Raw genomic sequence first — 22,750 nt, 5'->3', positions numbered from 1 at the left:
TGTCTCCCTTCTTCCCCCACCCCTCACTCATGCCCCATATCTCCCTTCTCCCCCCCACGCCCCGCTCATGCCCCATGTCTTCCTTTCCCCCCACCCCCGCTCATGCCCCGTGTCTTCCTTCTTTCCCCCGCCCACCCCCGCTCATGCCCCGTGTCTCCCTTCTTCCCCCGCTCATGCCCCTTGTCTCCCTTCTTCCCCCCCAACCCCCGCTCATGCCCCATGTCTCCCTTCTTCCCCCCCACCCCCTGCTCATGCCCCGTGTCTCCCTTCTTTCCCCCCAACCCCCGCTCATGCCCCGTGTCTCCCCTCTTCCCACCCCACTCCCTGCTCATGCCCCGTGTCTCCCTTCTTCCCACCCCACCCCCCGCTCATGCCCGTGTCTCCCTTCTTTCCCCCCCACCCCCGCTCATGCCCCGTGTCTCCCTTCTTCCCCCCACCGCTCACTCATGCCCCGTGTCTCCCTTCTCACCCCCCACGCCCTGCTCATGCCCCATGTCTTCCTTTCTCCCCCACCCCCGCTCATGCCCCATGTCTCCCTTCTTCCCCCATCCCTCACTCATGCCCCGTGTCTCCTTTCTTCCTCCCCCACCCCCCGCTCATGCCCCGTGTCTGCCCTGTTCCACCCACCCCCCTCTCATGCCCCGTGTCTCCCTCCTGTACCCCCCCACCCCCTGCTCATGCCCCATGTCTCCCTTCTTCCCCCCACTCCCCGCTCATGCCCCGTGTCTCCCTTCTTACCCCCCGCCCCCTGTTCATGCCCCGTGTCTCCCTTCTTTCCACCCCCGCCCCCTGCTCATGCCCCGTGTCTTCCTTCTTCCCCCCCCACCCCCACTCATGCCCCGTGTCTCCCTTCTTCCCCCCACCCATGCCCCGTGTCTCCCTTCTGCCCCCTCGTCCCCCGCTCATGCCCCGTGTCTCCCTTCTTCCCCCCCAACCCCCCGCTCATGCCCCGTGTCTCCCTTCTTCCCCCCCACCCCCGCTCATGCCCCGTGTCTTCCTTCTTCCCCCCACCCCCCGCTCATGCCCGTGTCTCCCTTCTTCCCCCCCACCCCCCTGCTCATGCCCTGTGTCTCCCTTCTTTCCCCCCGCTCATGGCCCGTGTCTCACTTCTTTCCCCCACCCCCCGTCATGCCCAGTGTCTCCCGTCTTACCCCCCCCACCCCCAGCTCATGCCCCGTGTCTCCCTTCTTCCCCCCACGTCTCCCTCCTGTACCCCCCCACCCCCGCTCATGCCCCGTGTCTCCCTCCTGTACCCTCCACCCCCGCTCATGCCCCGTGTCTCCCTTCTTCCCCCCCACCCCCCCATGCCCCGTGTCTTCCTTCTTTCCCCCGCCCACCCCCCGCTCATGCCCCGTGTCTCCCTTCTTCCCCCCCAACCCCCGCTCATGCCCCGCATCTCCCTTCTTACCCCCCACCCCCTGCTCATGCCCCATGTCTCCCTTCTTCCCCCCCAACCCCCACTCATGTCCCGTGTCTCCCTTCTTTCCCCCCCTCCGCTCATGGCCCATGTCTCCCTCCTGAACCCTCCCACCCCCACTCATGCCCCGTGTCTCCCTCCTGTACCCCCCACCCCCCGCTCATGCCCCGTGTCTCCCTTATTCCCCCCCGCCTCCCCTCATGCCCCGTGTCTTCCTTCTTTCCCCCGCCCAAACCCCCGCTCATGCCCCGTGTCTCCCTTCTTCCCCCCAACCCCACTCATGCCCCGTGTCTCGCTTCTTACCCCCCCACCCCCTGCTCATGCCCTGTGTCTCCCTTCTTCCCCCCCACCCCCCCACTCATGCCCCGTGTCTCCCTTCTTTCCGCCCCTCCGCTCATGGCCCGTGTCTCACTTCTTTCCCCCCACCCCCTGCTCATGCCCGTGTCTCCCTTCTTACCACCCCACCCCCTGCTCATGCCCCGTGTCTCCCTTCTTCCCACCCCACTCCCCGCTCATGCCCCGTGTCTCCCTTGATCCCACCCCACCCCCCGCTCATGCCCGTGTCTCCCTTCTTTCCCCCCACCGCCGCTCATGCCCCGTGTCTCCCTTCTTCCCCCCACCCCTCACTCATGCCCCGTGTCTCCCTTCTCCTCCCCCACGCCCCGCTCATGCCCCATGTCTTCCTTTCCCCCCCACCCCCGCTCATGCCCCGTGTCTTCCTTCTTTCCCCCGCCCACCCCCCGCTCATGCCCCGTGTCTCCCTTCTTCCCCCGCTCATGCCCCGTGTCTCCCTTCTTCCCCCCCAACCCCCGCTCATGCCCCATGTCTCCCTTCTTCCCCCCCACCCCCTGCTCATGCCCCATGTCTCCCTTCTTTCCCCCAACCCCCGCTCATGCCCCGTGTCTCCCTTCTTCCCACCCCACTCCCCGCTCATGCCCCGTGTCTCCCTTCTTCCCACCCCACCCCCCGCTCATGCCCGTGTCTCCCTTCTTTCCCCCCACCCCCGCTCATGCCCCGTGTCTCCCTTCTTCCCCCCACCGCTCACTCATGCCCCGTGTCTCCCTTCTCACCCCCCACGCCCCGCTCATGCCCCATGTCTTCCTTTCTCCCCCACCCCCCGCTCATGCCCCATGTCTCCCTTCTTTCCCCCCCACCCCCCGCTCATGCCCCGTCTCCCTTCTTTCCACCCCCGCTCATGCCCCGTGTCTCCCTTCTTTCCCCCCCACCCCCCGCTCATGCCCCGTGTCTCCCTTCTTCCCCCCACCCCCGCTGATGCCCTGTGTCTCCCTTCTTCCCCCCCACCCCCGCTCATGCCCCATGTCTTCCTTCTTCCCCCCACCCCCCGCTCATGCCCGTGTCTCCCTTCTTGCCCCCCACCCCCCTGCTCATGCCCTGTGTCTCCCTTCTTTCCCCCCGCTCATGGCCCGTGTCTCACTTCTTTCCCCCACCCCCGTCATGCCCAGTGTCTCCCTCCTTTCCTCCCCACCCCCGCTCATGTCCCGTGTCTCCCTCCCTTCCTACCCCCACCCCCTGCTCATGCCCCATGTGTGCCCTGTTCCCCCCACCCCCCCTCATGCCCCATGTGTGCCCTGTTTCCCCCCACCTCCCCCCGCTCATGCCCCGTGTCTCCCTTGTGTTCTCCCCACCCCCCGCTCATGTCCCGTGTCTCCCTCCTTTCCCCCCCAACCCCCGCTCATGCCCCGTGTCTCCCATCATTCCCCCCACCACCCGCTCATGCCCCGTGTCTCCCTTCTTACCCCCCACCCCCCGCTCATGCCCTGTGTCTCCCTTCTTCCCTCGACCCCCCACTCATGCCCCGTGTCTTCCCCTTCCCCCACCACCCCCACTCATGCCCCGTGTCTCCCTTCTTCCCCCCCACCTCCTGCTCATGCCCCGTGTCTCCCTTCTCCCCCCTATACCCCGCTTATGCCCTGTGTCTCCCTTATTCCCCCCCACCCCCGTTCATGCCCCGTGTGTCTCTCCCCTCTCCCCCACCGACCCGCCCATGCCCCATGTGTCACTACCCCTCCTCCGCCCCCCTCCTACCCCGTGTGTCTGTCCCCTGAAAACCCCACCCCCGCTCATGCCCTGTGTCTCCCTCCTTTCCCCCCACCCCCGCTCATGTCCCGTGTCTCCCTCCTTTCCCACCCCCACCCCCCATCCATGCCTTGTTCCACCCCACCCGCCCTCATGCCCCGTGTGAGCCCTGTTTCCCCCCCACACCCCTGCTCATGCCCCGTGTCTCCCTTGTGTTCCCCCCACCCCCCGCTCATGCCCCGTGTCCGCATGCCCCGTGTCTCCCTTCTCCCCCCACCCCTTGCTCATGCCCTGGGTCTCCCTTCTTCCTCCCCACCCCCCGCTCATGCCATGTGTCTCCCGTCTCCCCCCCATGCCCCAGTTCATTCCCCGTGTCTCCCTTCTTTCCCCCCACCCCCTGCTCATGCCCCGCTCATACCCCGTGTCTCCCATCATTCCCCCCACCCCCTGCTCATGCCCCGTGTCTCCCTTCTTTCCCCCCCACCCCCCGCTCATGCCTTGTGTCTCCCTTCTTTCCACCCCCACCCCCCACTCATGCCCCGTGTCTCCCTCCTGTACCCCCCACCCCCGCTCATGCCCCGTGTCTTCCTTCTTTCCCCCGCTCATGCCCCATGTCTCCCTTCTTCCCCCCCACCCCCCGCTCATGCCCCGTGTCTCCCTTCTTCTTCCCCCACTCATGCCCCGTGTCTGACCTGTTCCCCCCACCCCCGCTCATGCCCCGTGTCACCCTCCTGTACCCCCCACCCCCCACTCTTGCCCCGTGTCTCCCTCCTGTACCCCCCACCCCCCGCTCATGCCCCGTGTCTCCCTTGGCCCCCCCATCCCCCCGCTCATGGCCCATGTCTCCATTCTCCCCCCACCCCCCGCTCATGCCCCATGTCTTCCTTCTCCCCCCCACCCCCCGCTCATGCCCTATGTCTCCCTTGTTTCCCCCCACCCCCCGTTCATGCCCCGTGTCTCCATTCTCCCCCCACCCCCCGCTCATGCCCCGTGTCTTCCTTCTCACCCCCACCCCCCGCTCATGCCCCGTGTCTCCCTTCTTTCCACCCACACCCCCCGCTCATGCCCCGTGTCTTCCTTCTCCCCCCCACCCCCCGCTCATGCCCCGTGTCTCCCTTCCTTTCCCCCCACCCCCGCTCATGCCCTGTGTCTCCCTTCTTTCCCCCCCACTCATGCACTGTCTCTCCTTTCTTGCCCCCCAGCCCCCGCTCATGCCTCGTGTCTCCCTTCTCCCCCCCACCTCCCGCTCATGCCCCGTGTCTCCCTTCTTTCCACCCCCCGCTCATGCCCCATGTCTTCCTTCCCCCACCCCCCGCTCATGCCCCGTGTCTCCCTTCTCCCTTCTTTCCCCCCACCCCTGCTCATGCCCCGTGTCTCCCTTCTCCCCCCACCACCCCCTGCTCATGCCCCGTGTCTCCCTTCTTCCCCCATCCCTCACTCATGCCCCGTGTCTCCTTTCTTCCTCCCCCACCCCCCGCTCATGACCCGTGTCTCCCTCCTGTACCCCCCACCCCCCGCTCTTGCCCCGTGTCTCCCTCCTGTACCCCCCACCCCCCGCTCATGCCCCATGTCTCCCTTCTTCCCCCCACTCCCCACTCATGCCCCGTGTCTCCCTTCTTACCCCCCGCCCCCTGTTCATGCCCCGTGTCTCCCTTCTTTCCACCCCCACCCCCTGCTCATGCCCCGTGTCTTCCTTCTTCCCCCCCACCCCCACTCATGCCCCGTGTCTCCCTTCTTCCCCCCACCCCCGCTCATGCCCCGTGTCTCCCTTCTCCCCCCCACCCCCCGCTCATGCCCCATGTCTCCCTTCTTCCCCCCCAACCCCCCGCTCATGCCCCGTGTCTCCCTTCTTCCCCCCCACCCCCGCTCATTCCCCGTGTCTTCCTTCTTCCCCCCACCCCCCGCTCATGCCCGTGTCTCCCTTCTTCCCCCCCACCCGCCTGCTCATGCCCTGTGTCTCCCTTCTTTCCCCCCACTCAGGGCCGGTGTCTCACTTCTTTCCCCCACCCCCCGTCATGCCCAGTGTCTCCCTTCTTACCCCCCCACCCCCAGCTCATGCCCCGTGTCTCCCTTCTTCCCCCCACCCCCATGTCTCCCTCCTGTACCCCCCACCCCCGCTCATGCCTCGTGTCTCCCTCCTGTACCCTCCACCCCCGCTCATGCCCCGTGTCTCCCTTCTTCCCCCCACCCCCCCTCATGCCCCGTGTCTTCCTTCTTTCCCCCGCCCACCCCCCGCTCATGCCCCGTGTCTCCCTTCTTCCCCCCCAACCCCCGCTCATGCCCCGCATCTCCCTTCTTACCCCCCCACCCCCTGCTCATGCCCCATGTCTCCCATCTTCCCCCCAACCCCCACTCATGTCCCGTGTCTCCCTTCTTTCCCCCCTCCGCTCATGGCCCGTGTCTCCCTCCTGTACCCCCACCCCCCGCTCATGCCCCGTGACTCCCTTCTTCCCCCCGCCTCCCCTCATGCCCCGTGTCTTCCTTCTTTCCCCCGCCCAAACCCCCGCTCATGCCCTGTGTCTCCCTTCTTCCCCCCAACCCCCACTCATGCCCCGTGTCTCCCTTCTTACCCCCCACCCCCTGCTCATGCCCCGTGTCTCCCTTCTTCCCCCCCACCCCCCCATTCATGCCCCGTGTCTCCCTTCTTTCCGCCCCTCCGCACATGGCCCGTGTCTCACTTCTTTCCCCCCACCCCCGGCTCATGCCCCGTGTCTCCCTTCTTACCACCCCACCCCCTGCTCATGCCCCGTGTCTCCCTTCTTTCCCCCCAACCCCCGCTCATGCCCCGTGTCTCCCTTCTTCCCACCCCACTCCCCGCTCATGCCCCGTGTCTCCCTTGATCCCACCCCACTCCCCGCTCATGCCCGTGTCTCCCTTCTTTCCCCACGACCCCCGCTCATGCCCCGTGTCTCCCTTCTTCCCCCCACCCCTCACTCATGCCCCGTGTCTCCCTTCTCCCCCCCACGCCCCGCTCATGCCCCATGTCTTCCTTTCCCCCCACCCCCGCTCATGCTCCGTGTCTTCCTTCTTTCCCCCGCCCACCCCCCGCTCATGCCCCGTGTCTCCCTTCTTCCCCCGCTCATGCCCCGTGTCTCCCTTCTTCCCCCCCAACCCCCGCTCATGCCCCATGTCTCCCTTCTTCCCCCCCACCCCCTGCTCATGCCCCGTGTCTCCCTTCTTTCCCCCCAACCCCCGCTCATGCCCCGTGTCTCCCCTCTTCCCACCCCACTCCCTGCTCATGCCCCGTGTCTCCCTTCTTCCCACCCCACCCCCCGCTCATGCCCGTGTCTCCCTTCTTTCCCCCCCACCCCCGCTCATGCCCCGTGTCTCCCTTCTTCCCCCCACCGCTCACTCATGCCCCGTGTCTCCCTTCTCACCCCCCACGCCCTGCTCATGCCCCATGTCTTCCTTTCTCCCCCACCCCCGCTCATGCCCCATGTCTCCCTTCTTCCCCCATCCCTCACTCATGCCCCGTGTCTCCTTTCTTCCTCCCCCACCCCCCACTCATGCCCCGTGTCTGCCCTCTTCCACCCACCCCCCTCTCATGCCCCGTGTCTCCCTCCTGTACCCCCCCACCCCCTGCTCATGCCCCATGTCTCCCTTCTTCCCCCCACTCCCCGCTCATGCCCCGTGTCTCCCTTCTTACCCCCCGCCCCCTGTTCATGCCCCGTGTCTCCCTTCTTTCCACCCCCGCCCCCTGCTCATGCCCCGTGTCTTCCTTCTTCTCCCCCCCACCCCCACTCATGCCCCGTGTCTCCCTTCTTCCCCCCACCCCCGCTCATGCCCCGTGTCTCCCTTCTGCCCCCTCGTCCCCCGCTCATGCCCCGTGTCTCCCTTCTTCCCCCCCAACCCCCCGCTCATGCCCGTGTCTCCCTTCTTCCCCCCCACCCCCGCTCATGCCCCGTGTCTTCCTTCTTCCCCCCACCCCCCGCTCATGCCCGTGTCTCCCTTCTTCCCCCCCACCCCCCTGCTCATGCCCTGTGTCTCCCTTCTTTCCCCCCGCTCATGGCCCGTGTCTCACTTCTTTCCCCCACCCCCCGTCATGCTCAGTGTCTCCCTTCTTACCCCCCCCACCCCCAGCTCATGCCCCGTGTCTCCCTTCTTCCCCCCACCCCCATGTCTCCCTCCTGTACCCCCCCACCCCCGCTCATGCCCCGTGTCTCCCTCCTGTACCCTCCACCCCCGCTCATGCCCCGTGTCTCCCTTCTTCCCCCCCACCCCCCCATGCCCCGTGTCTTCCTTCTTTCCCCCGCCCACCCCCCGCTCATGCCCCGTGTCTCCCTTCTTCCCCCCCAACCCCCGCTCATGCCCCGCATCTCCCTTCTTACCCCCCCACCCCCTGCTCATGCCCCATGTCTCCCTTCTTCCCCCCCAACCCCCACTCATGTCCCGTGTCTCCCTTCTTTCCCCCCCTCCGCTCATGGCCCATGTCTCCCTCCTGTACCCCCCCACCCCCACTCATGCCCCGTGTCTCCCTCCTGTACCCCCCACCCCCCGCTCATGCCCCGTGTCTCCCTTCTTCCCCCCCGCCTCCCCTCATGCCCTGTGTCTTCCTTCTTTCCCCCGCCCAAACCCCTGCTCATGCCCCGTGTCTCCCTTCTTCCCCCCAACCCCCACTCATGCCCCGTGTCTCGCTTCTTACCCCCCCACCCCCTGCTCATGCCCCGTGTCTCCCTTCTTCCCCCCCACCCCCCCACTCATGCCCCGTGTCTCCCTTCTTTCCGCCCCTCCGCTCATGGCCCGTGTCTCACTTCTTTCCCCCCACCCCCTGCTCATGCCCCGTGTCTCCCTTCTTACCACCCCACCCCCTGCTCATGCCCCGTGTCTCCCTTCTTTCCCCCCAACCCCCGCTCATGCCCCGTGTCTCCCTTCTTCCCACCCCACTCCCCGCTCATGCCCCGTGTCTCCCTTGATCCCACCCCACCCCCCGCTCATGCCCGTGTCTCCCTTCTTTCCCCCCACCGCCGCTCATGCCCCGTGTCTCCCTTCTTCCCCCCACCCCTCACTCATGCCCCGTGTCTCCCTTCTCCTCCCCCATGCCCCGCTCATGCCCCATGTCTTCCTTTCCCCCCCACCCCCGCTCATGCCCCGTGTCTTCCTTCTTTCCCCCGCCCACCCCCCGCTCATGCCCCGTGTCTCCCTTCTTCCCCCGCTCATGCCCCGTGTCTCCCTTCTTCCCCCCAACCCCTGCTCATGCCCCATGTCTCCCTTCTTCCCCCCCACCCCCTGCTCATGCCCCATGTCTCCCTTCTTTCCCCCAACCCCCGCTCATGCCCCGTGTCTCCCTTCTTCCCACCCCACTCCCCGCTCATGCCCCGTGTCTCCCTTCTTCCCACCCCACCCCCCGCTCATGCCCGTGTCTCCCTTCTTTCCCCCCCACCCCCGCTCATGCCCCGTGTCTCCCTTCTTCCCCCCACCGCTCACTCATGCCCCGTGTCTCCCTTCTCACCCCCCACGCCCCGCTCATGCCCCATGTCTTCCTTTCTCCCCCACCCCCCGCTCATGCCCCATGTCTCCCTTCTTTCCCCCCCACCCCCCGCTCATGCCCCGTGTCTCCCTTCTTTCCACCCCCCGCTCATGCCCCGTGTCTCCCTTCTTTCCCCCCCACCCCCCGCTCATGCCCCGTGTCTCCCTTCTTTCCACCCCCGCTCATGCCCCGTGTCTCCCTTCTTTCCCCCCCACCCCCCGCTCATGCCCCGTGTCTCCCTTCTTCCCCCCACCCCCGCTGATGCCCTGTGTCTCCCTTCTTCCCCCCCACCCCCGCTCATGCCCCGTGTCTTCCTTCTTCCCCCCACCCCCCGCTCATGCCCGTGTCTCCCTTCTTCCCCCCCACCCCCCTGCTCATGCCCTGTGTCTCCCTTCTTTCCCCCCGCTCATGGCCCGTGTCTCACTTCTTTCCCCCACCCCCGTCATGCCCAGTGTCTCCCTTCTTACCCCCCCACCCCCAGCTCATGCCCCGTGTCTCCCTTCTTCCCCCCACCCCCATGTCTCCCTCCTGTACCCCCCCACCCCCGCTCATGCCCCGTGTCTCCCTCCTGTACCCTCCACCCCTGCTCATGCCCCGTGTCTCCCTTCTTCCCCCCCTCCCCCCCTCATGCCCCGTGTCTTCCTTCTTTCCCCCGCCCACCCCCCGCTCATGCCCCGTTTCTCCCTTTTCCCCCCCAACCCCCGCTCATGCCCCACATCTCCCTTCTTACGCCCCCACCCCCTGCTCATGCCCCATGTCTCCCTTCTTCCCCCCCAACCCCCACTCATGTCCCGTGTCTCCCTTCTTTCCCCCCCTCCGCTCATGGCCCGTGTCTCCCTCCTGTACCCCCCCACCCCCGCTCATGCCCCGTGTCTCCCTCCTGTACCCCCCACCCCCCGCTCATGCCCCGTGTCTCCCTTCTTCCCCCCCGCCTCCCCTCATGCCCTGTGTCTTCCTTCTTTCCCCCGCCCAAACCCCCGCTCATGCCCCGTGTCTCCCTTCTTCCCCCCAACCCCCACTCATGCCCCGTGTCTCCCTTCTTACCCCCCACCCCCTGCTCATGCCCCGTGTCTCCCTTCTTCCCCCCCACCCCCCCACTCATGCCCCGTGTCTCCCTTCTTTCCGCCCCTCCGCTCATGGCCCGTGTCTCACTTCTTTCCCCCCAACCCCCGCTCATGCCCCGTGTCTCCCTTCTTCCCACCCCACTCCCCGCTCATGCCCCGTGTCTCCCTTGATCCCACCCCACCCCCCGCTCATGCCCGTGTCTCCCTTCTTTCCCCCCCACCCCCGCTCATGCCTCGTGTCTCCCTTCTTCCCCCCACCCCTCACTCATGCCCCGTGTCTCCCTTCTCCTACCCCACGCCCCGCTCATGCCCCATGTCTTCCTTTCCCCCCCACCCCCGCTCATGCCCCGTTTCTTCCTTCGTTCCCCCGCCCACCCCCCGCTCATGCCCCGTGTCTCCCTTCTTCCCCCGCTCATGCCCCGTGTCTCCCTTCTCCCCCCCCAACCCCCGCTCATGCCCCATGTCTCCCTTCTTCCCCCCCACCCCCTGCTCATGCCCCGTGTCTCCCTTCTTTCCCCCCAACCCCCGCTCATGCCCCGTGTCTCCCTTCTTCCCACCCCGCTCATGCTCCGTGTCTCCCTTCTTCCCACCCCACCCTCCGCTCATGCCCGTGTCTCCCTTCTTTCCCCCCCACCCCCGCTCATGCCCCGTGTCTCCCTTCTTCCCCCCACCGCTCACTCATGCCCCGTGTCTCCCTTCTCACCCCCCACGCACCGCTCATGCCCCATGTCTTCCTTTCTCCCCCACCCCCCGCTCATGCCCCATGTCTCCCTTCTTTCCCCCCACCCCCCGCTCATGCCCCGTGTCTCCCTTCTTTCCACCCCCCGCTCATGCCCCGTGTCTCCCTTCTTTCCCCCCCACCCCCCGCTCATGCCCCGTGTCTCCCTTCTTTCCTCCCCCCGCTCATGCCCCGTGTCTCCCTTCTTTCCCCCCCACCCCCCGCTCATGCCCCGTGTCTCCCTCCTTTCCACCCCCGCTCATGCCCCGTGTCTCCCTTTTTTCCCCCCCACCCCCCGCTCATGCCCTGTGTCTCCCTTCTTCCCCCACCCCCGCTGATGCCCTGTGTCTCCCTTCCTCCCCCCCACCCCCCGCTAATGCCCCGTGTCTCCCTTCTTTCCACCCCCCGCTCATGCCCCGTGTCTCCCTTCTTTCCCCCCCACCCCCCGCTCATGCCCCGTGTCTCCCTTCTTTCCACCCCCTGCTGCTGCCCCGTGTCTCCCTTCTTTCCCCCCACCCCCCGCTCATGCCCCGTGTCTTCCTTTTCCCCACCTCCAATTTGCTGCCTTGAAATTTTTTGTAGAAGAACATATTATGAGGAAAATAAGATATCACTGTCCGACATGCACATGCCCGCCTTCCCAATTTCCCAGCCCCCCATCCCCGCAAATTGCGTGTCATGATAGCCGCTTCGATGAGACCTCAATCCCATCGTCCCCTCACCAACAGCTTGTTGAAATGGCAAACTCCCCAGTATATGTATCTGTTTCTGGTCCCCCTTCCCTTTCCGAATAGTGGCTATGAATGTCTGCTAATAAACATTGATATGTGTATGTGTACTGATTGTATAAGTGCCTGTTCCTTTGTTTTAAGAAGGCCATTGTAAGTGTAAAGGGTATAGCACTAGTGGGGATTATTGCAAGTGAGCAAAATGGAGGAGTCGTACGACTGCTGAACCTGGCTGTCCTATACGCAATCACAATGAAAGCATCTGTAGGACGCCAGTACGGGCCACATGTTTACATGCACAGAACTGCCTTTAAGAAGTTACAGGACCGTAGGTTTCTCCGTCGCACAGCTGTGCACATGCGTATCTCGTCCTGTGACACCTGGTAACACCGTCCCTGGTCATGATATGCGAAGAAACGTGTGATGTAGTTGTAGTAGGTGGAAGTGCACACCCACATCCTGCGAGTAACTTTGCTCGTAAACATTGCACCTACTGTATTGTGCTCACACCAAGCTTATGTAGAAATGTTCAATGCACGTGTGCCGTACATTTAAGCAGTCCGGGGATGGGAAGAGTATCTGTAGGAAAGCTATGCACATGGCCACAAAGTATTACGGCCAATATACGTCCCACAGACAGGCATCCAAATGGAGAAAAATGGCAACGTCACCATGGTAACGGAACAATGCTGCGCGTGGTCCCCTATTTAGCAGACACGAGCCAGATCTGTGCACATCAAAAGAGGACAATATTCTGCAATGTATGGAGTGTTACAGTGAGAGTGCACCCTTACAGAGATCCTACACTCTTCCATCTGCATGTAGGTATTGTGGGGAAACACTTAGGACCACTTTGCGGTGGCACGTGGTCCACAACACTCCTATAAAAGGGCACACAACACATGTGCGCTGCAATCCCTGTTTGGCTTTCTAGAGAAGAGCAGCGGTCTACATTGGTTTGTGCAGAAATTGCTTTCTCACCAATTGTGTGCCTGCAAAGTACCTCTCCAAGTGATGGCCACCAGAGCTTCTACTACTACCTCTGACTCAGGAGCTGCCACACCCTCACCACCAAAACCTGCTTCTGAAGGTCCTGAGCAAGGCAACAGGCATCATAATGTGGCATGCCATCGAAAAGGAAACCAGAATAAAGTAGAAGGAATTCCCATTACCTGCAACCAGCGTGGGTGTGGAAACTATTTAGGACTGTTGCAGATGTGCCAAAATCTTGTGCAAACCAGGTACAATGCACTGAGTGCAACAAACTACTCAGTTGTGGAAAACCTGGCTTGTTTAGCTATGGCACCACCTCCATGCGGTGGCACCTGAAAGTGAACCACCAGGCTGCTCTCCCCTTCCAAGCAGGCAGTAGGTTATTTTCCTCTACAGCATACTCTGCATCTGCTCCTGGCACCACTAGGGACACTCCAGTGGGCCACCGCATCCCGCAAGAAGCCTTGGAGGACATACGCACTGCAACAGACCCGTACCTTTCAAAGGTCACTGTATTGTGCATAAACTGCGATGCGGTACTGTGTAGGGGGAAACATTTTCAAAGCGCTTTTGAGGCTTCGGTCTGGGAGCATGACAAAGAGTGCCCCCTACCCAAGTGATGTGCACCCCATATTTTCTACTCTCCACGTATGATTTCTTACCCCTGTGATTGGCAGCCTTTGCCAAATCTCCCTTCCATTGCTGGCTATTCTGGCATGTCTAATAACAACAGTAAAAATGCTACAGAACCAGCAGGGGTGTGGGGGGAACAAAGTGGCTCTTAACAGAGCCACCTTGCACCATTGAAAAATAGAAGTTGAAAGAAAGCATGCAGGCAGTGGCGCAGCCTATGAGCGCAGCGTACAGAGACGGCAACAATGGATGGCGGGACGCCGGCAAAAGCATTGTACGCATTTACAAAACAAAGTGGTGGTTCTGAAAAGAGCCTTTTTGTGCTGTTTGTGTTTGCAACATTGGAAGTGGTAAACAACTACAGGGAAAATGCTTGCTAGACTTGCACCCAATGGAAGCACTGCACTGCATTTTGGATATTATGCAGAAACAGTTCATTGCCAGCATCAGTCAGATGAACTCTATCGGAACGAAAAATAGTAATACTACGAAACATAATGTTTTCATTGCGGAAGGAGAACATGCCTTGTTCACATTGCACCACGCTTTCTCCATTGGTGGCCCGCACATGGAAGAACGCAGCCACATCTGTCTCTGAGAAATGCCAGAAAAAATGATGTGTGAATTTGGAAACATTTGAATGAGTTGCCAAAATGTCTCCTTCATTGCAAACTGCAGTGAAATGCTGCTAACATGCCCTAAACTCTTCCCTCCACAATTAACAATAACAATGTCTGGGTGCGCGAGCGTCATCAAACTGGCACAAAGAGGACCTACATTGACCCACTTCATCCCACGGATTCCGTGCCAGTGCACGTCGACATTATGGAACCCATGGTGTGCTGCCAGTGCAGAGCGTTCTGCATAAACTTGCACCCAATGTATCCAGGCGTCACCCAAAAGCCATATAGTCTGCCTACTGAATGGCACAACCATCCCCGTAGCCATTTCCGCTCCTATTTGCAAACACACGTTCTGGCACAATCTGTTGCTACGCACCACACCCAGAAAATCATATTGACCAATCCCAACTCCTGCACAGTCCCATTTCCATTGCAGCCACCCTAAAAAGACCCACATGTAGCATGTGCGCACCTCCAAATGGTGGGGCTTTCACAAACATATTGCCCTATGTGGGGGGCTGCACAAACACATTTTAAGCATCATAGAATATGGGTGTCTTGGTGGAAGTTGTGAAAAGTGTTTTGTTCTAATTTTGCTAAAGCGACGTGTAAAGCAACATCTTTTTGTGTGCTCCTTGTTATGGATTGCTCTTGGCTTTTCCTCCTTACATTACTATACGAGTGTCTGCAGCGTACATTGTACACAGTGCAACAGATGACTAATTTCAATAGGGGGAAAAAAAAACAATGCCACTGACAAACGTAACACTAGAAGCACTACGTTTCTCATGGGCACAGAAGAACATCCTAGCATGGAACAAAAAAGCATACATACACCGGAATCGTTAATCCTAGTCCCATTTCCATGACAAGCACATTAAAAAGGACAGCATGCAGCACATGCGCTTTGCCCAACTACCACGAGGGCCGCGCCCCAGGTAAGCAGGACCAGTCCTTCTTCCATTTCCATTACTCTTTTACCAGCATTCCCTAATTAGCTACTGTTAAACGATTACTTACACATACACCAATTACATCCAAGAATTGTGCATGTAACGCTAGCACATCTATTGAACAGTCCATACCAACCGTTAAACACACAGAGGTCAAATGTCCTGTAAATCAACAGCACCTGCACGGGAACGTACTGTAAAACGATCTACGAGTTCTGCACCCACATACATCGGCATCGCTACCAATAACCACGCCTAGTAGGTATTACTATTTTTTGTACAGTACAGAGGCTAATGTATTATACGTTCGCAGCAACAGGGTACCTAGCAGTGAATCTCCATGACGTACTCAAAATCCGTATTTCTCCCATCGCCTACCATTAAATGGCTCCTACTTTGGTAGGTGGTGGCAAAGTTGCCATTTGCCCATAACAGCCATTGGTATATGGAAATGGTTACTCTGTTATTTTGGTGTGTCAATTTTACAATGCTTTCGCCGATAAACGCACCACCTATCAAATTTGTAAAAATCGCACACAAAATAATCACGCAGCCTTTCCCACCAAACTAAGCCAAGTGCATACATTCCAAGCATAACAACAGTTTCCTGCCACACGTCATACATAACTGTATAATCATGGGGGGCGTCCTACCCTCAAACTTGTGTATGCAATTATTTGATGCACAAAACAATCAAACCTGGCGGAAGGGTAACCAATGGGCTGGTCGATGTCTAGATTTAAGGATAGAAGTTAATGTGGTAGACATTCAGGGCATCCCCTGGAGGGGGTGCGGCAACCACTGACGTTTCGGCTCAACTGGGTAAGAGCCTTCTTCAAGGAACAAATAGTGATAGGTCTCCCTTGCGTTGAGCTCGCGAGTAGAGGGCTCAGTGTAGTGGGGAGGGACCACTCCTGGGACAAGAGGAGAGGAAGACTGCGACCACTGGAATGTTGGTGTGGTGGCTGGCTGTGTGGTCTGTCTTAAGTAACCTGTGTGTCAGGAAATGAAGACTCGTGGCTCTGCAAGCAGGTTGAGTATACGTGGAGCTGCCGGCAATAAAGGCTGGCTCCTGAAATGCACTGGGCGAGGAGGGACCAAATGGGCTGCTGCTCAGGATCGCGTCCTGCTCGCACTGTGGTCGGTAAAGATGCCCTGAATGTCTACCACATTAACTTCTAACCTGAAATATAGACGTCGACCAGCCCATTGGTCACCCTTCCGCCAGGCATTGGTAGACCTTGCCCCAGGATTTCACACATTATTCTTGGGACTCTGCATTAATTTGCCAGTTACTAGGCATTTTTAGGGCTTAGTGCACACTTTGAGCCTAGGATTATCTTGTCTCAAGCCAACTGTGGAGCACATTGTGCCATTAGTGTGTGTGAAAAGATTCTAAGGACTGCAAACCAATCTAACTCTTGTTTCGAGCTATATATTTCAGAACTGTTGACACAATATATTTGCTTGTGTTGTGTGTGGCATTGTACTTGACTTATTAGTGTGTGGGTGCTTGTTATACTTCAGTTGATACATCCACATGTTACTTGTTCATGAACCTGAAACTTTCATGTTGTTTTGTCTTTGTGATCCCTGCTGAATGGACCAGCAGCTTGTAAACCATACACGGTTGATTGCATTTATTGAATTGTATTGGCTCAATCCGATGAAGGTTACCAATTTAATATTACTTCCAATTCATTTCACCAACCTTATACCTACAATATGCATCAACAGCTAAATAATAAAAGCTGTTGCAACTAAACTGTTTAAAGTGTGTATTCACGGATTTGACTTGAGTGACACAAACATGTTTTTGTTTAACTGTAAACTCTACAAAGGTTTGATTGTTTGTGCAGCAAATAATTGCATACACAAGTTTGAGGGTAGGATGCCCCCCACGTTTATACTGATTTCCAGCCCTTAGTCCTTCCCACTCCAGCGCTGTCCCTTCCGTTACTGCACGTCATACATAACAACAGTAGTTAAGCAATAAAAAAATGTATGTGTGTATACACAACAGTAAAATTCATAAATGTGCCTAAGGAAATTAAAGCCCAAAAGCAATGCCTGCACTCATGTAGCAAGCATACATATGCAGAGAAGTACATGCAAATGCACACACAAAAACATTCTACTTTGCACTCTGTACATCTTTCTGCACCTTTTTGACATCCTTCCACAATGCGAAGAACTGCATTTTGAAAGTAAATACGCCTACACTAACACACACACACGTGTTTCATAACAAGTCATACAATACACTCCCAAATAACCCACCTACCCCCTTAACAAACATGCTTAGGCTCCCAAGTGCCCATCAATTGATATTGATATTGATATTTTATTTCTATTGCGCTCATACACAAGTGTTTCAGAGCACAACAAGGCAAGGGAGGGTAACAGGGGAGAACAAAACAACGATCTTAATAGGCCCAGTGACATTGCATGGGAGAGGGGGAGGGAAATAGTGCATGGAAGGGGAGAGAAGCGGAGAGTGCGGAGCAAAGCAGAAACAGATAAATAATCATAAATAAATACATAATAAAGGCAGCAAACAGTGGTATTGCAGCCAGCAATTGGCAAGTGCTGGGTTTAAGGCAGCAGACAGGGTATGTCTGATAAGTGCAGGAAGAAAAAAGTGGGGGACTGTATGGGTACAGATACAGACCCCAGTGCAAGGGGTGGCCCGGAGGCAGTGCGGGAGGGTGGCAAGGTGAGCCGGTACCTGGGCCCAAAGGGCAGAAGGTGACCAGGTACACAGTGCTAAGAGAGAACAGATCAGCAGGGGAGAGGGGGGAGAGAAGGCAGAAGCAAAGAGGAAGGTCTTGAGGTGCTTCCAGAACCGGAGATGGTTCTCCTCAAGTTTAAGAGTGGCAGGGAGGCTGTTCCAGAGTGAGTCCCCAGCCAAAGACATAAATCTACCCCTAGCTCGATTCTTTGAAAAACGACTGATCCAGGGAGTTAGAGGTAGAGGAGTGAAGAGCTTGAGAGGGGAGGTATTTGCGGAGGGATAGCTGAAGGTACTTTGGACCCATGCCCCAGAAAGCCTTGTGGACAATGCAGAGGGTTTTGAATTTAATCCTTGCATCCACTGGGAGCCAATGGAGAGATTTCAGAGCTGGATGGATACGATCCCAGGGCTTGAGGCCAAGGACAAGTCTTGTAGTCCTGTTCAGGATAAGTTGTGTGTAAGCCTTCCATTTACACACACACTTCCTCTTCCCGCCAAGGCATCCCCCTATAGTTTTGAAGAATGTATTTCACAAATGTAAACACTATGCCATTAGCCAACCTATTTTGTTACCATCTTCTTATACAGGTGCAGTACCACCTCTCTCCGGAAAGCCACTGGAGTGTGCACTTCAAAATACAGCCTGCAATAAACCTACCCTCAGCAAGCAACAATGTAAGTAAATACCATCATACCATTGTATGTCTTACTAGAAGAGTACACTGTTGTTATATTGTAGCACATAGATGTGCGGCCATCCACCATTATGTACTTCATTGTTACTGATGACACCTCTACAGGTGCTCAGTTTTTCTTATGTCGCCACCATTAGACTAATCCCCACATAGTAATATACTGTACCCAACCGAAAGTTAGACACCACTGCACAGCGACACACTTCCAGTTAAATGCCTACCGTCCTATTCACCCACTAATGCACATTGCACACAAATACATTTCAATTTTTGCACACCCACACTTCCCTTTCTTCACCAACAGCTACTGCACAATGCCTACCACCCTGTAACTCTGTAGAAAGCAACGCAGAACGAGAGCAACGCAACCTAAAAACACAGAAATAAGCCATGCACTGCAAGCTGAACGTGAACAGAAAGTTGAAGCAGAAGAGGTAATTCAGTCAATAAGGAAAACAGATGCATCTACCAGTAAAGACAGTGTAGTTGATCTGTCAAAATGTGAGAATGATAAGAAAACCACTAAGTACAGTGTAACGCACACTGCTGCTAAGAGAGCATGTACAAATGGTAATGTAATCACAAGCAAGCATTCTAAAAAAGTAATTTTACAAAATAAATTCAACCTCAGAGTCCTTCAGAACCTTATAAATAGAGGGCAGAAATCACGCTCAACCCTCAAAACCTACCGCAGAAAGGTCATCCTAGAAGCTCTTGTACACAGTGCAATGAGAGTGAAACAGAAATTGTTCATAGTCATTTTGAACAGAATGAAACCACCAACAAGATTAATTGGTAAATTGCAAGCACTACTTTGAAACAAACGCAATGTGAGTATATATACCTTTGGCCACATCTGTACAGATGAGTGGAGTCACACCACCAACATAGAGCCATACTTCAATGAAAAATCATACAAACAAGAACAAACAAACCAATTTGCCTTACATCAGAGTGGACGAGGGTATGAAAAGGTGTACAATACCATAATGGAAGAGGAAACACTGCTTTCAGAAATATCCCCATCAAAATTAGATGGCACTCTCTATTCCACCAAAGCAACACGCCTCTCCTACAAATGGCCTTTCACATCAATGTGTAATGTTCGCCAATGCTTAATCAAATCTTTGCAGCAATTCCTCAATCTGTATGTCAAAAGCAACGACAAAAGAAAAAGAAAAATACTACAAACTATGGACTCCCGTCCAGTGCGAAACTACACTGGAATACAAAGACATTCCTTAGCCTGCATTTCTGGACCTGCTTGCAAAAGCACCTTCCACCGTATCAAAATGTTAGCACCCCACCATCAACAGTCAGAAATCTAGTTTACAAACTGTACTGTGAAAAAAGTCCAGCTTTAGCACTCCAACATTTAAATGATATTCTCCTACACGGTACAGCCAAACAAGTGCTCGATGAAATAGAGCACATGCAAAGGAAATATTGTGGAACTGAAGAGCACTTACAAACTCCAGAATTTTCAGACAACAGTACTGAAAACAATGCAGCTATCAACTTTTCATATCACACATACAGAAAAGAAATACAAAAGTTCAAAAGCACATCTGCTGAAATGCCAAACCAAATATGTGTGTGTTGTCGTAGAACTTTCTATCGAAAGAGCACCAAAACTATAGATATAATGCAGAAAATAGAAGGCAATGAGGAATCCACATGGTTTCAATTAGCTCTGTAACTTATAGCTGAAAACAAATACAAAATTACAAACACCTCCATACTGTGCACATACTGCACTGCAAAACTTGACAGTAACCAAAGGCCATCACAGGCAAGTAGTAATAATTTGGAACTATTTCCACTGCCAAACGCACTGCAGCATCTTAATTTGTATGAGACCATTATAATCCAAACAGTGCACCCATTTCAAGCATTAATACGACTTCAACAGAAAACAGCAAAATTGCCTCTCACCAAATTACTGAGAGGGATTTGTGGTAAAGTAGTTTATTTACCATTAGATCTCAAAGAAAATGTAGACATTCTAGAGTGCAAATGCCAATAAAAGAATCTTTGATAATCCTGGTAAATTGTGTACCTACCACAGACAAAGAAATTTGGCAGCAACTAGTGGACTTAACCAAAGTTAGGGAAGTGTTGCAATACCTTAAAGAAAACAATGAATACTACAAGGAAGTAAACGTTCAAGAAAACCTGAGAGAAACAACCAAAATAATTCAGAACTCCTCAACAACTGGCCAATTTGAACATCTAGATCCTAGTGCAGCCTCCAATATTTTAGACCACTATACAATTCACCCACTGCACTCCAAAGACACCATAGTCGATGCACTAGAAACATATCAAATGCGGAAAGCCAAAGGAGCGCCAATCAGCATATAGGAAAAATGTGTGGAAGCACAAGCACTTCCTCTGCTGTTCCTGACTGGAAAAGGTAGAAGATATGGTGAAAGAGGCACACAAATACCAGCATCAGAATACCGCTGTTTACTAATGTATTCTGAGGACCCTAGATTTAGACAGAACGTGGAGTACATATTCCACCTGCTCTTTGAAAGTGAACTGGCAACGCTATGTTATGGAGTTGCCCACACATTAAAAACAGGTTCCCATTTGCAAAAGATGTCTGCTACACAGCTACTTCAAAAAGTGCAAGAGAAGGACGTTTTACAGTCAAGTATTACAAATCTCTTGGCAAACATGCGTGGTACGAAAGAGTACTGGTTCCGACGCCACGCAGATATACGGTGTATGCTATGCAACCTTGGCCCACCCACATGGTTTGTCACTTTAAGTTGTGCAGAGTATGCATGGGAAGACTTGCACACTTTCCTACGCATAGCAAACAAAAAACAAAACTGGTGCAGACATGCAAACACCAGAAGAGATTTACTCTCTCGATCCAGTAAATGTTTCACGCTACTTTCATAATCGCTTCCTTGCCATGCTGCACTTCATTTGCATAAAGCACTTCCTCTCCTCACAGAAGTGGAACACTTCTTTTGGAGAAAAGAATATCAAGCTAGAGGAGCACCACACATCCACATGCTTTTTGTGGATTAAAAATGCTCCTAAATTTGGTGAGGAGAGTGATGAAACTATTTTGCAGTTCATTCACAAATACGGCACTTGCGAATCCCTTCGGAAAGTACACATAGTGACCTACGAGCACAAGTTTTGCAATTCCAAAGACACAAGTGTGGCAAGTATTGTCAATGCAAATATAAGTACAGAGGCAAATACTACACCAAATGCCGCTTTGGTTTCCCTAGACCAGTTTCAACAACAGGCCAAGAAAACAGCTTCATGTCTTTGGTTCGACACAGTGTGAAAGGAAAATCTCCTAACACAGGGATGCACAACTGATTTTGCTAAAGGGCCAAATGTGCCTTACATGCTACCTATAGTGGGCCGGAGAGTAAATGTGGGAGGGGCGGTAGGCGGGATGAGGGCGTGGCAGGAGGGTTTTTCAACCCCCAATTTTTATTAAACACATGGAAAAAGAATAGATTTTTGAGGTGTTCTGGTCTTTATTTGTATTTCAAACTTAAATTTAGCAGTACACATTTTTGGGCCTTTTCACCCCTTGTCTCAACACCGAGAGTGCTTCATCTTACTGATTTGCATATTAGGTGTTCTTTCAACAGGAGTGGGTTTCTGTCATTTTTTCTGTTTAGCTATTGCATATGGTTGTTTAATTAATGTATATTGAGTTGGGAGTATGGCCTTCGTTGAGTCAGATTCCCAAAAAGGCAAAGGTGGTACATCTCTTAACTATGCACGTTTTAGCTTTAGGAGTGCAACACTATGCCCCATGGCCACCAGCCTGCAACCAAACACTATGCCCCATGGCCACCAGCCTGCAACGAAATACTATGGCCCATGGCCCCACCCCACACTATGCCACATGGTCACTTCCCGAACCAAACACTATGCCCCATGGCCACCACTCCTCAACCAAATACTATGTCCCGTGGCCCCACCCCCACACTATGCCACATGGCCTCTCGGGAAACAAACACTATGCCCCTTGGCCACCATCCCCAACCAAATACTATGCCCCATGGCCCCACCTCCACACTATGCCCCATGGCCACCACCCCTAACCAAACACTATGCTCCATGACCACCACCCCACAAAACCAAATATTATGCCCCAAGGCCACCACCCCGCAAAAACCAAATAATATGCCCCATCGCCCCACCCCCACGCTATGGCCCATGGCCACCATCCCTAACAAAACACTATGCCCCATGGCCAACACCCCCAACCAAACACTATGCCCCATGCCACCACCCCCAACCATACACTATGCCCCATAGCCACCACCCCGCAAAACCAAATACTATGCCCCATGGCCCCACCCCCACACTATGCCCCATGGCCACCATCCCCAACCAAACACTATGCCACATGGCCAAAACCCCACAAAACCAAATATTATGCCCCATGGCCACCACCCCGCAAAAACCAAATAATATGCCCCATGGCCCCACCCCCACGCTATGACCCATGGCCACCATCCCCAACCAAACACTATGCCCCATAGCCACCCCCCCATCCCAACACTATGCCCCATGCCATCATCCCCAACCAAACACTATGCCCCATGGCCACCATCCCCAACCAAACACTATGGCCCATGGCCACCACCCCCAACCAAACACTATGCCCCATGACCCCACCCCCCACTATGCCCCATGGC

The 22,750-nt window shown here is 56.0% G+C and overlaps 1 long non-coding RNA gene across 1 annotated transcript in view; it reads left to right on the top strand.

Moving 5' to 3' along the window:
- The first annotated feature begins 17,954 nt into the window (after positions 1-17,954).
- Positions 17,955-22,750, top strand: part of LOC138492626 (uncharacterized) — a 45,735-nt gene continuing 40,939 nt past the window's right edge. The window contains exon 1 of the long non-coding RNA XR_011276230.1: positions 17,955-18,042. This is a non-coding gene — a long non-coding RNA (uncharacterized lncRNA). The remainder of the gene's footprint in view (positions 18,043-22,750) is intronic.

Source organism: Ambystoma mexicanum, chromosome 10 (genome assembly GCF_040938575.1).
Source record: "Ambystoma mexicanum isolate Mex_15411 chromosome 10, UKY_AmexF1_1, whole genome shotgun sequence".
Taxonomy (NCBI): domain Eukaryota; kingdom Metazoa; phylum Chordata; class Amphibia; order Caudata; family Ambystomatidae; genus Ambystoma; species Ambystoma mexicanum.
Note: the sequence above shows the minus strand (reverse complement) of the source record. Positions and strands in the feature narration are given on the sequence as shown.